The following is a 14,316-nucleotide window of genomic DNA, read 5'->3' as shown; positions in this document are numbered from 1 at the left end:
ATTTTTCCAAATGCAACTCCTGTCTCATCTTCACACAAATGGGACTTTTTTTGTTGTTGCTGGTCCAGTGATACCTTGACAGAATGGAAATGGATTCCAGATGACTATCAGACTACAATATGATGGAACTACTCTAGATCACTAACCTCAGCAAGGCAGAACTGACGATGTTCTGCAAGGAGCTGGCCATGAAGAATGGGTCCACGAATCAGGACCTTTGGTATGGCCCTCTATGATTTTGACGTAGCTCACTGGTAGAAGAGTTGCATAGAGGGCCAAGAGGGTAATAGCCCTGAAAAGGATGATGAAAAGGAGAAGGGAAATGATTTGGCAATGGCTCCAGAGGAGAAAGGGGAATCCATGGAGATGGAGCCCCCTGCTGGATCCAATGCAGGAAGCAGTATATCCTCCCACACCCTGTCTCCTGAAGACTTGAAGAACAGACTAGCTAAAATGGGCCTGAAACTGTAGCTAGCCAGACTGGCTACACAAGAGAGAAAGCTGAGGCAGAAAGGACCCTAGGGAAGGAGAGGGCTGAGGCCAGAAAGGCCTTGGCAGAACAAAGAATGTTGTCAGCTCATGAACTGAGTCTAAAAGAGCTGGACCTGAAGGCCAAACAGCTGTCATTGTCCATCAAAAATGGTGGCAGCAATAGCACAGTGTCTAGCGGGGATTAAGGAGTCCACAAATGCCAAGACCAGGTGCCTCGCTTTGAGGCGGAGGATGCTAATGATAGGTGTTTAACAGCCTATGATGTAGCCCTTAAAATACACAGGGTTCCAGAAACGTTTAACGGGGCAACTCTGTGGAGGCACATTCCAACTATAAACAGAGATACCCTATTGTCTTCACAGATGTCTGATCAGACATCCTGCACCCCCAACGGGTAACAGTCAAGGTTTAAGTGAAGTCACAAACTGGCTGACCAGTCTTGGATAGATTTCCTGGACTTCTCCAGTAAGGGACTGAATGGTTGTGAGAAGTGCAGCCAAGTAAGTTGTTATGAAGGGCTGAAGGATCTAATTTTGAAAGAGCATATGCTCAGTAACTCTTTCACAGAGTTGCACCAACACCTGGTTGGCAGCAAGCTCACTGACCCCAAGGAGCCTGCAAAAGGGACAGACATCAGGTTTGGTACCAGAATGTCTGGGAAGGTACCAGGAGTGATTGTGAGGAGAGTGGTTCAGGCCGCCCACTCTAACAGGGTGAGAGGAGGTATACAGTGACCCACACAGGTCCCAGAATAGTGTAAGGGGAACGGGTTCCCATGTCCCTTCTATAAATATGAGAGTCTCTTTCCAACCGGGGTGCTCTGATTGCACCCAGCTGGGGCACAAGCAATAGCCACCCACTGGTGGAAACGCCCCTGGGGTAGATATTCCCCACATTCAGAGTACTACATTGCCATCTGTGTCAAGAGAGCTGGGAGAAGCAACCACTCAGCATGACCAGAAACCTCAGCGGGGGTAACACTCCCACAGGGAAAGTACAGAGACCCAGATGGAGGTGAAGGAGGAAGAAACAATCCAGTGGCTCAGGGTTTACAAGCTTTGAAAACAGCCGTGGTGAGGCCACTTCTGAGCTGCAGATCCTCCCTGAGAGGTCACAAAGACAGAGGACTGCAGACCTGCACCACAAAAAGGGCACTGCATGACACAGACAGAGTGCATCACCCTTGAGTGGGGTAGTGGTCCGTTCTGAAAGCCCTGGCTTTCAAGGCACTTGTTCAGTTATAGGGGACAGATCCTTGACTGAGTGGGTAGTCTTTGACTGCCACCTCTGAAATGTTTTGAACGTGAGTGGAAGAAGGGTGCCTAATACCCCCACTCAGAAACATCATAAGTCAGAGTCCCCTGGATGGCCTGAGGCCTGGCTCTTAACACCGACAGCTGCCAGTGGCCTCTGGTGAGTGCTGTCCTTAAGGGCAGAGTTTTCCTTTGTTGGGAACAGAAGTCTGATCTAAGGGGCTTAATGAGCAACATCACTTTGCTGGCTATGGTGGTTCAGTCCAACTACTGGGACACATCTGTGAGCAAATTAAGGTTATGAGATGCACAGATGTGGTCCACAGATGAAGAGAAGTGTACCACATGGGTAAGTTGAGCGGCTTAGGAGAGTGTAGACAGAGGTATACAACTGAATTCAGAGGGCATAGAACTGACAAGTGCCACTGCAGAAGAGGCCCATTGTCCAAGTTCCATCGCCTAAGCAGAGAAGCTCATCAAGGTATTGATTAGTCTACATTGTCTTTACCTGGTGAGTAGTTCATGTTAGACTTGGCCCTCGCTGCAGGATGACCCACATATTTTTTGCCTTCATCCCTCCTGTTTTCTGAACCCATTTTTGATTGCTTTTAGGACTATGGACACCATTGCTGACCAGAGCTAAAGTGCTTGTACACTCTCCTTTAAACGTGGTAACATTTGCTTAGACCCAACTGGCATATTTCATTTAAGTATAAGTCCCTAGTAAAGTTGTATGTTGTATATCCAGGGCTGCTAAATTAAATCCTACTGAATGGGACTGCAGCCCTTAAGGCCTCATTAACAAGAAAGTGGCGCAGCGTTGCACCAAGATTGACAGCACCACGCAGCATCACTTCAGAAATTCTAGGATGTGCTGCATTTACAAAAATACAGTGCACCCCTGTGTTTTCCCTAGCACTGGTGCTAAATTTAGCTGACTAGCGCTACACAGGGAACGATTGTTTTTTGTGCAGGAAGGTGTCCCATATAAACAATCGTTCAGTGTGTTTTTCACTTTCTGTGTTTGTTGCAGAATGCAACAAACATAGAAAAGGCAAAAACTAGGAGTACTAAATGTATTTCTTCCCGTTGTGCCATGGTACCACCACACCTGGGGTGATGTTAGTTTTTGGCTTTGCCTCAGGTTTACAATTCCTCATAAATCTGTGGCAGTTTCAAAATGCAATGTGTGTTGCAGTGGAACACCCACAGCAACACCCATTGCACAACCCTTCCATGCTAAGTGATGCGTGTGAAAGGGACGTATTTACAAGATGGTGTTAAGCCACAAAAAGTGGCTTTACGCCACCTTGTAAATATGGAGCAAGGCATTGAGCCACCAGAACAACGCTAAAAGTGATGCTTCGTGGTGAAAGGGCCTCCTAAATTAGGCCCTTACTATGCAACTCATGTAAGTAGACTTTTTAAAACATATTTCAGGTCTGCCATTGTAGCCTGTTTTGGTGGTTTTAAACTGCCATTTCAACTTGGCAAAATAAGCCTTTTGCCAGGCCTAAATCTTCCTTTAATTACATATAAGTCACCCCTATGGTAGGCCACTCTACAACACTCTACTCTATGACACTCCACTCCATGACACTCCTCCACCCTACTCTACAACATTCCAATTGATTCTGCTTTACTCTATAATACTCTATTCCACTCCATGAAACTCTATAATAATCTACTCAACAATACTCCACTTATGGACACTCCTTTCTATGCTGCTACCCTCTAAGACACTCTAAGACACACCACTGCATTACACGCCACTATAGTCTACCATCCAACATGCCACTCCAATCTATGAGCAGCCACCGCATTGCACAAAACATCACTCCACTCTATGACATGTGACTCCACTTTACAAAATGCCACTACAGTCTAAGCCACTGCACTCTTGGCCCTTCTACTCTTAGACATTCTATTATATGTCCCTCTATGACATGCCATTCTACTCTATGACATGGCATTCCACTCTATGCCACTCAACTCTATAATACTGTACTTAACTGTTTGCCCCTCCAGTGTATGTCACTCTATTCCATTGTATGACACTCTACAACACACCACTCCACTCCACTCTACCAAACACTACTATATGACAGGCCACTCCACTCTATGACAAGTCACTCCACTGGTTTACACTCCACTCCACTCTACAACACTCCATGCAAAAACAGTACATGACACACCACTCTACTCTCTGACATACAGTTCTACTCTATGCTACTCCAATCAATGGCCCTCCACTCTAAGACACTTTCCAACATGCCACTCTGTTCTACGCCACTCCACTCTATGCCCCTCCACTTTAAGACACTTTGGCCCTCATTACAACCCTGGCGGTCAGTGTTAAAGCGATGGTAACACCGCCAACAGGCCAGTGGTAAAAAAAAGGAGATCATGACCTCGGCGGTAACCGCCAACATAGACAGCCACTTTAACACCCTGACCGCCAGGGCGGTAGCAACAAAGACCACGGCGGTCACCGCCAACAGATAGGCGGAAGACAATGTACCACTCACACTATTATGAGAGGCCAATCCGCCAGCTTTTCCGGGGCGGTCCCAACGCCATCAAAAACAAGGCGGAAACAGTACATTGAAGGGGAACCACTCACCTTTTGACACTCCACGAAGAACCATGACGCCAAGGAGGCCAAATTGCAGATCCTTCCCATGTTGGTGTATCTTCTCATACACCACGAAGTAGAAAGAAGGTGGTGGCGGCGACGACGCTAAGTACTGCACCAAGCACACAGGGGAGGGGAGGAGGGAAAAGAGAGTGACACACACACAGGGCACACAACACCTCCACCCTCACCCACAACAACATACACAGGGGGGCACCTCAGCCAGAAGATGGTACGACGCCACTGCCCCTCGAGGGGCCTCCATGCCCACTGCTTGCTCCTGGGGAGTGCAAAGCCACAGTCTCTCAAGTGGGTAGTTTGCCCACTGCTTGCTCCTGGGGTGTGCAAAGCCACAGTCTCTCAGATGGGTTGTTTGCCCACTGCTTGCTCCTGGCGAGTGCAAAGCCACAGTCTCTCAAGTGGGTGGTTTGCCCACTGCTTTCTCCTGGGGAGTGCAAAGCCACAGTCTCTCAAGTCGGTGACATGGTCCACTGGTTCTGGAGGGGGCATTGTGCCCAGAGTGCTTGATCCTGCCAAGAATAGGGGGAGTGGATGCATCTATCCACTGGCTCTGGAGGGGGCATTGTGCCCAGAGTGCTTGATCCTGCCAAGGATAGGGGGGGAGTGGCTGCATGGTTGCATCTTTCCACTGGTTCTGGAGGGGGCATTGTGCCCAGTGTTGCTGCACCTGCTTTCTCCTGGGGAGTGCAAAGCCACAGTCTCTCAAGTCGGTGACATGGTCCACTGGTTCTGGAGGGGGCATTGTGCCCAGAGTGCTTGATCGTGCCAAGGATAGGGGGAGTGGATGCATCTATCCACTGGCTCTGGAGGGGGCATTGTGCCCAGAGTGCTTGATCCTACCAAGGATAGGGGGAGTGGATGCATCTATCCACTGGTTCTGGAGGGTGCATTGTGCCCACAGTGCTTGATCCTGCCAAGGATAGGGAGAGTGGATGCATCTATCCACTGGTTCTGGAGGGGGCATTGTGCCCAGAGTGCTTGATCCTGCCAAGAATAGGGGGAGTGGATGCATCTATCCACTGGTTCTGGAGGGGGCATTGTGCCCAGAGTGCTTGATCCTGCCAAGGATAGGGGGGGAGTGGCTGCATGGTTGCATCTTTCCACTGGTTCTGGAGGGGGCATTGTGCCCAGTGTTGCTGCACCTGCGGTGTGGCAGTTCCCATTTTCTCACCTGGGTGTCTGAGCCACAAGATGTTCTTTGAACAGGTAGCATGATACTCCATGGAGGCAGAGCTACACTCCATCCAGCGGCGACTTAGGCTGCCAACTGGTGCTCGGGCCAGTGCTGGTGGTGGTGCCTCAAGTGGAGTGTCCAGGTTCCAGGACGCCACCTACAGCCTCGGATGGCTGCCCACTGGTGATGCTGCTGACGTCCGATATAGTGGTACTGGCTGGGCACGTGGCGGTGCTGATGGTGGTGCAGGTGACAGTGGCTGCGGCGGTGGCTGCGGCGGAGATGCTACCTGTGCTGCCGGTGGTGCAGGTGTCTGTTGTGGTGGAGGGACACACCATACCGTCTCCGGCAGCATCGGATGGCTGATCCTTGGGGAGGATGCTGCAGATTGACATTGTGGAAGCGGCGATGCAGGTGACAGTCATGGTGGTGACTGTGGTACATGTCGCTCGCATTCCTGAGGAAATGGTGGTCCCCAGCCCCTCACCAGGAGGCATCGTGCCCTGAGGTGACTTGCCCTTTGTCTTGTGTCCCTTGCCCACCTTGGCAGTCGCTGCTGGGACCTTGGCACTGTCCTCTCTGTGTTTGGGTGAGGCCTTGCTGTGTGGGTGGTGCGACTTTCCCTTGCTGGAAGCCTGCCCCTTTTTGACCTTGGCAGGTGGTGGAATCGGGTGGTCCTTCACATCTGTAGGTGGCACACTAGCAGCTCTGACGGGTGCCCCCTTCGATCCACCCGGACTTGCACAGATCACAGCAGACACAGATGTTGTGGCTGAGGTGCTGGGCTGGGATCTAGACATCCTGGCCCTGGCAGACGGACGGGGGTGTAGGTGTAGGGAAGAGGTTAAAGTTAGCTAGGAAAACATTTTTAGACACACTGGGACAGGAGATGGAGAGGGTGTGGGAGTGGATGAAGAGGTAATGGTTGTAGGAGATGTACATCTTCTGGGTTTGGGTGAAGGTGCATGGGCTGGAGGCTGTTGTGAGGTGGATGGCTGTTGAGTGGGTGTGTGCCTGTGTTTGTGTACTTTGGGAGGAGGGCTCACAGACAAACTGGGATAGGACACAGGGGACGTGTGAATGGTAGTGGGGGTTGTGATTGCATGTGAGCGGTGTGTTGTGATGGGCGTGCTGGTGATGGAGGCAGTGGCTGATGATGTAGTGCATGCAGGTGTGAGTGGAGACAACACTGGGAGGGAGGTGGAGGACGTGGAGGAGGGGGACACAGTGGACGAAGTGGATGTTGGTATGTGTGCCCGGGTATGGTGCTTGTGTGAGTGCCTGTGTGATGTGTGCTGCCTATGTTTTCCAGAGCCACTTTTGTGTGTTGATGTGTGTGCACGCTGGTCTGAAGGTGTGCTTGGGATAGGCTGAGGTAGAGGGGATTTGGTCGGGGTAGTGGAATTTGGAGGGGGAAGCTGGACACAGGGACAATGGCTGCCATCAGTGCTGAGGCAAGTGCCTGAAATGCTCTCTGTTGGGCCGCCACGCCAGAATGAATGCCCTCCAGGTCGGCATTTGTTTGCTGCAAATGCCTCTCGACACCCTGGATGGCATTCAGAATGGTTGACTTCCCAATAGTGAGGGATCTCAGGAGGTCAATAGATGTCTGGGGCGAAGGATATGCCCACCCTCCTTGGTGAGCGGGTACGGGAAACACGCTGAGGGGCTGCTGGGAGGGCGGTGCTGGTAGGTGGGGTGGCAGCTGTACCTGTAGTGTGGGTGGGCACATAAGAGCCGCCACCATCAGTGAGCTTCCATCAGAGGAGGAGTCGCTGGTATCCCCTCCTGTCGCCATCGTGGAGCTCCCCTCGCCCTCTATCCCACTGGTGCCTTCACTCTCCGTGGATTCACCCTCATGGGCCATGTGGGATGCAGCTCCCACCGTTGCCGGTGCCTCTGCTCCTCCGCCAGATGATGCTAATGCACATAAGGACAAGGTGACAAAACAAGAAGAGGGGGAAAGACAGAGGACACACATGGTCAATGCCAGCAACACCACTGCCGTTGGCGGACACAACATACACTGAGCTGCCCTATGCACTAGGCCTTGCTCAACCAGTCACTATGGTAGTCACCAGCCCATGGGGTACAATGCCTAACACCAGCACATGCACACCTGACACCCACAGGACCCTGCACACTAGTAGCTGCCCAATTGTACCATTAGGGTAGGGGTGCTTCTGAGCCTGTAAACAAGGGATATACCCTGGCATGACCGCCCTGGCCTAGGTGCAACCACAGCCCCCACCCCCCACCCAGCTAGTTCCTAAACCGCACAGAGTCAGCTTTATGACACTGTACTCACCCCCTTGTGGCTGCTGTGATGCCCTCAAATGCCATTCCAACTCCGGATAGGCCACCGCCAGGATGCAGAACATCAGGGGGGTCATGGTGCGACTGGCACCCCTTCCATGTTGGGAGGCCAGCCCCAGCTGGGCCTCCGCCGTCTTTTTGCTCCAGCGGCGCAGGTCCTCCTATCTCTTGCGGCAGTGGGTGCTCTGTCTGTGATAGACCCCCAGGGTCCGCACTTCCTTGGCGATGGCACAACAAATACCCATCTTCTGGTGGGCATTGACCTAGAGGGAAGGTACAGGAGGAAAGGAAATTATTCACCCGTCCGGACCGTCATACTTATTGCCCAGCAGTTCCCACCCATGCCCTGACGCACATACACTGACCATCCTCCCATGCAGCACACAGCCCACCCCCCAACATGTGCCTTACATCCACACCACTCCAAACAGGCATTGCCCACGTATCATGCTCAAAGTGTACTCATCTGTTTGTCTGGAGGACCATAGAGTAGCATGTACTGGAGGAGGACCCCATCCACCAGTTTGTCCAACTCCTCAGCAGTGAAGGCAGGAGCCTTTTCCCCAGACACTGTAGCCATTGTTGCTTCCAGACTCAGGTCACAGCAGCACTTGCAGTGTAGGTCCTCTCCTTTTGATGGTCAGGTATCAAGTGAGTGAACAGATAGAAAATGGCGGTCACGTATGCAGCGGTGCGTACCGTCACCACCTGCGTACATCGCCATTGGCTCCTGGAACCCATTGGGGCCCACTGATAACCAATGCAAAGTTGCGCTGCGGTCTTCGACCGCCTAGCGGGACGCTGCACAACGCCAGCGCAGTTACCTAATTTCCCCTTGTCCATCCTCACAAGTCAGGCAGCCGCCATTTCAGGGGTGCACATGGAATGACACCTAACTGCATCATAGCACATATTGACACTTATACGGACTCACGATTTCACACACGGATTCTCTAACATTACTTCAGACACAGTTGTGCTACCTGTGTGGTAAATGACCCTCTGTTCACCTCCATAGGCTACAACCGCTGGGGCAGATGATGAGATGGTGGCATGCTCCGGTGTACAGAACCCTGGTGGACCTGTCGACAATGGAAGACAGACACATCATAATCACATACAGACTTGATTGTGCCACAATCCAAGAACTGTGTGCCCAATTGGAGCCAGACCTGATGTCAGCTATCCGCCAACCCACAGCTGTCCCCCCTCTAGTGCAGGTCCTGTCAGTGCTCAATTTCCTGGCAAGTTGTTCCTTCCAAACTACAGTGGCCATGGCATCTGGGATCTTGCAGCCAATGTTTTCTAACATGTTGAGCAGGGTGTTGTCTGCCCTGCTGAAACGCACGCGCAGCTACATCGTGTTCCCCAAGGTGGATGATTTGGCCCTGTGCTACTTATGTGTGGAATGCTTGTGCCGTCAGACATGCCCTTCCTTATACAGGAGGTGGGCAGGATATAAGACCGTGCGGTCAGGAGAGTACTGAGACAAGCCCTGTACTCGCAGGATGTGCCACTATGGGAACTGAATCTATTTGCATCAATGGTGGAGGTGATGTCAGTACAGAAATGGAAACACGAAGGCTCTGATCTTCTGGGAGACTTATTTTGGCAGCCAATTTTGTTACACAGGTAGATGGCATATAGACAGTATTGACAGTATGCAAAGATATCAGCAATGGCACAGGAGATATGGCCCTGCTTCCCAGAAGAGCCCCCACTCTCACTACATCCTCTCAATGGCAGAAGGCTGCAGGCTGATATCGGACATCTACTGCTCATTAATGAATTTAAGGGTCAACTTGCCCACAATAACCCCAAAAGCATACATAAAATGGGAGGGGCTACTGAGAGAAACCCACAAATGAGAAAATATCAATCTGGTGTTACGGACAGTGAGCTCTATTGCAAGCTTTCAAATAATGTAATATTATTATACACACCAGGTTTATATCTCACCCAGGACTTTGCATAACATCTGCTCCACCCAACAGAATCAGCGTGCTTACTACAGGACTTTTGCAGCAGACTTTTTGCACATGGTATGGCACTCTCCCGAGATTATATACTTCTGGAGGATAGTAATTGAAAACATAAACAGAATTGCAGGTTGGGAAGTAAAGCTTACAGCTTTATTGGGTCTCATCTCAGCACAGGCAAAGAAGAAACTTATTCACAAATTTATTTTACTGGGCCTACCGCGTGCAAAGAGGCACAGTGCTATAAAATGGATGAATGTTGTGCCCCCAGGTACGTAGATAGGCTCTGAGATATGTCAGAATAGGCAGTTACGGAAAAAGTCAGGATGAAACATGTGCAGTGGGCTGAGAACTTGGAGGATGACCTCACGGCCTGGACACTGATGCTGACAGAGTTGTGTGGAATAATAGATACGAATGCAAACATAAAAGGGTCAGGTGAGATGGGAGTGACAAGTAGCATGACAGTAGCAACCCAGACTGAATAGAGGTAGGGAGTAAACCAGTTTGCTTCTGTGATTTTGCCCTAATTGCAACTTGGAAAGCTGTACCTGCTAGGAGTGTTGACTTGAGTTGTGTTGATTTGGAGGTGGATGAAAGAGTGGTTGGTACATGTGAGCAGTGTGGTGGAGTTATATTTGATGATGTTGCTTCTGTTGGAAATGGGGTCCAGTGAGTGTCCTCTGGTGTGTGTTGGTTCTCAAAGAAGCTGGGTGAGTCCAATGTTGCTCAAGTTTTCGAGGAGTGTTTTGGCGCAACAATCATTTCAGTCTTCCAGGTGAAAATTAAGACTACAGAGTAGAAAATAGACTCATAAGTAGATGGGGAGTGGAGTGACAAAGTCAGTGATGAAGTGGGTAAAGGTGGCTTGTGGACTGGGCGGTCAGTATGTGAGGGTTTAATTCAGGGTGAAATTTTCAGAGATCTGCAGCTTGAAGTCCAGGTGTTTCATGAATGGGGTGGCGTTCTCTGTGGATGTGCATTTGATGAAGTCCTTGTAGATGGTAGTGAGTCCTTCTGGCTTGTGAAGATGATCATTTCAAGCAATCTTGTAACCCACTGGGATTGCTGTGGTGATGTTAAGAGCTGGTGAGAGGTTGAGCCAGATCTCTGTGATGAAGAAGAAGCTGGGACGCCGCTACACAGCGGATCCCATATTTTGGTTGTGTGTTTGCTGAGTGAACATGTGTTGAGAAGCATGCAGGCAAGTGAGTGTTGGTGAGCCTGTTTGCTGTGGCGTGTTGCTGTGGTGTGTGGTGTTGGGTGAGGGTAAGGCATTGTTAGTATGTTGGTGCTTGTATGGTGGGTGTGTTGAGAGGGGGTGTTGAGGGCATTGTTAGTATTTGTGTGGGAAGTGTGCGTGGGTGCCTGATGGAATACCTGGCAGTGGGTGCCAGTGAAAGATCCTACTGAGGTGTGGCACAGCAGCAGTTGGGGAAGAACATCTATGGTCTGCAGAGTATCGCTGAGTGGTAATCTAAACAGGATTCCTGGTGCTGGGAGCAGTCCAGGCACAGACATGTGCAGACAGGCTTTCCTTTGATGTATTTTAGGCACCCCGGGGGTGCACGTGCCGAGCGTTCCCACTGGGTGTCTTTTTTGCAGCTGTCATTAAGTAGGTCCTGGGAGAGGGACGAGTGCAGAATGCTGTTATGCCATTTCCTTTGCTGATGGGTGATGGCAAATTAAGTCCTCATACTTGGCTTCCTATTTTAAGTTGGTTATGGTGGGAAAAATCTACTCCACTCTACTCCATTCTATGGCATATCACCCTACTCCATTCTACTCTATGACACACCACTCCACTCTATGACACACTTCTCCACTCTCCAACATGCCACTCCACTTCATGAAACCCCACTCCACTGTACGCCTCGCCACTAACTCCACTCTATGACGTGCCACTCCATTGAATGACATGCCACTCTACTCTACTCCACTCCAGTCACATTGCAACACTCTACAAGATGAAAAACGTGATACTTACTACACTCCACTCTATACCACTTCACTGTATGCCACTCTACTCCACTCTACAACACTATACACCCCTTTGCTTTACAACACTCCACTCCAGTCTGTGTCACTCCACTCTCCAACACTCTAATCCACTCTATGTCAATGACACTGTACTCAACTCCCTCTATGTCACTTCACACCACTTAATTCCATTCTACTCTGTGACACCCCACTGCACTTTACTCCACTCTACTATTCTACTCTCCATCTCTCTACTCTGCACCACACTATTCCACTCCTTTGTACAGCACTCTATGCCATTCCCCTCTACTACACTGTACAACACTTTACTCCACTGACAACATTCCACTCTACAACAATCTACATCACTCTATGACACTATACTACACTCTACTAGATTCTATGAAACTCCAATCTAGATCACTCCAGTGTACAATACTTTACTCTATGATACTCAACTCGATGACACTTTTCTCCACTCTGCACTACTCCACTCACTGCCATTCTACTCTATGGCACTCTATGACACCCCACCCTACGGCACTCTATGATAGTCTACTCCAATGTATGCCACTCCATTCCACAACACTCGAATCCAGTTTACACCACTCCACTCTACGCCACGGCCCGCCTCATAATAAACTTTGAATGTTCTTGAAAGTACTGAGGTACCAAAAACATTTTAAAACAATGAATACACTTTTTAACAAGATAATATTATTTCAAACACATTTTTATTTACAAAAATTTAATTCAATGAAGAAAACAAAGGTTAAACATTAGTTATAATTAGAAAAACATAATTTATTATTTCTATAGAAAAACAACTTAAACTACACAAACATTGGAAATTCTATAATTATAGGTATAACATACAGTTATAATTTGTACTATTATTCACACATCACACAATGTTCTCTACCAGCTATCCACACTACATTGAATAGAAGGTGCGCCTTCCCCATGCACGGCTTTTACCCTCTCATATTACATTACTTATACCATGTTGAATCATAACATTCATTGCAACACTCAGGATATCTCAAATTACATAGTGTATGAGACAGCTGCATGGTAGTAGATCTTCTAAAGAGATATGCACCAAACCAAGCAAAGGCACTTCCTTGACTAAAGGTTTGCCTTCATACCAGATTTTGAGTAATTCCATGTAATTGATTTTTCTGACTCAATGAGTAAAAATCCCATGGGATTGAGAAATAGCACTTTCAAACATCCCCCTATTTTTCTTGGCCTCCACATAAACTTTGCCATGAATAAACTAATGAGGATGCACTTTTAGCTTTAGGAACTATGCAGACTTGTTGAAAGGTGACAAAGTTATTAAGAAGACAAAATCTGACTTTCTTTTGGAAACTCTGACCTAACTACATCTACACTGGCACTATTGTGACCTGTGTAATATATACAGATAAGGTAAAAATATTCATGTTATATATGCTATTTTATAATGTATATACGTAACAGGCTTGTTTTTGTAAAAGATCCCATGCGTCTGTAGGAGTCAGAGATTCCTGAGGCTGGTGGAGGCTAACAACAGACCCTGACTGCAACTAGAGTGTTCAGTGTTTCTGATTGCTAATTAAACAGCAAGCAAGAGTTATGCTCAGAGATTTTTTAAACTGCTAATCCAAAGCTCAGCTGACTATTTGTCCTATTTAATCATGTTTTAACTATATTTCGCCGTTTCAAATGCTGAGCACTTATCATAAGGGCATACTGCAGCACAATCAGGTGCTAAAGAAAAAAACGAAACAAAATCCAGTATGGACCATGTTAGTGACTGTAAGAAAGTGGGTTATTAGTAAAGAGTGGTGAAAGTCCCCCCCCCACTCAAATCATAAACACAATCGTTGGCACAGTGAACCACAAACGCCACTAAATAACCCTGTGCTTAACCCTCTAGTAGATTAGCACAAAAGCAGTCAGGTTTAACTTAGAGCAATATGTAAACTATTTATGCAGCACTCAACCAGTAGTAAAGTGAAAACACAACACAGCAAAAATTCCTGTTTAGGAACTAGAGCAAATTGTAAATAATAAAATGACACCAGCACAATGAAATTCCAACCAGTAGAACTGGAGTTATGCAATTGTAAAGTTTTAGGTGAAAATAGCACTCAGAAGCACAAATCACCACCAGTGATTATCTGGTCATGCTGGACCAGGTCAAAGTCATAAGTTCAGTCTGCCTGCAATGTGGTGTGGGTAGGATACATGGACCAGGTTTGCTCTGTTGGAGGGTTTACCTTCTCAAGTCCAAGCCCACACAAGGAATTGCAGCAGGTGCTGCACTTTGGTAGGGGTTGCTAGGAGATCAATGTCAGCGGAGGGGAGTTGCCACTGAAGCTTTGTATTAATGGTTGTCCTGGAATGGTCACTGTATGGGGCAAAGAGGAGATTGTCATCAGTGACTGGTGCTAAAAAAGAGAGTCCGCTCATGTTCAC

Source organism: Pleurodeles waltl, chromosome 5, assembly GCF_031143425.1.
Source record: "Pleurodeles waltl isolate 20211129_DDA chromosome 5, aPleWal1.hap1.20221129, whole genome shotgun sequence".
NCBI lineage: Eukaryota > Metazoa > Chordata > Amphibia > Caudata > Salamandridae > Pleurodeles > Pleurodeles waltl.
Note: the sequence above shows the minus strand (reverse complement) of the source record.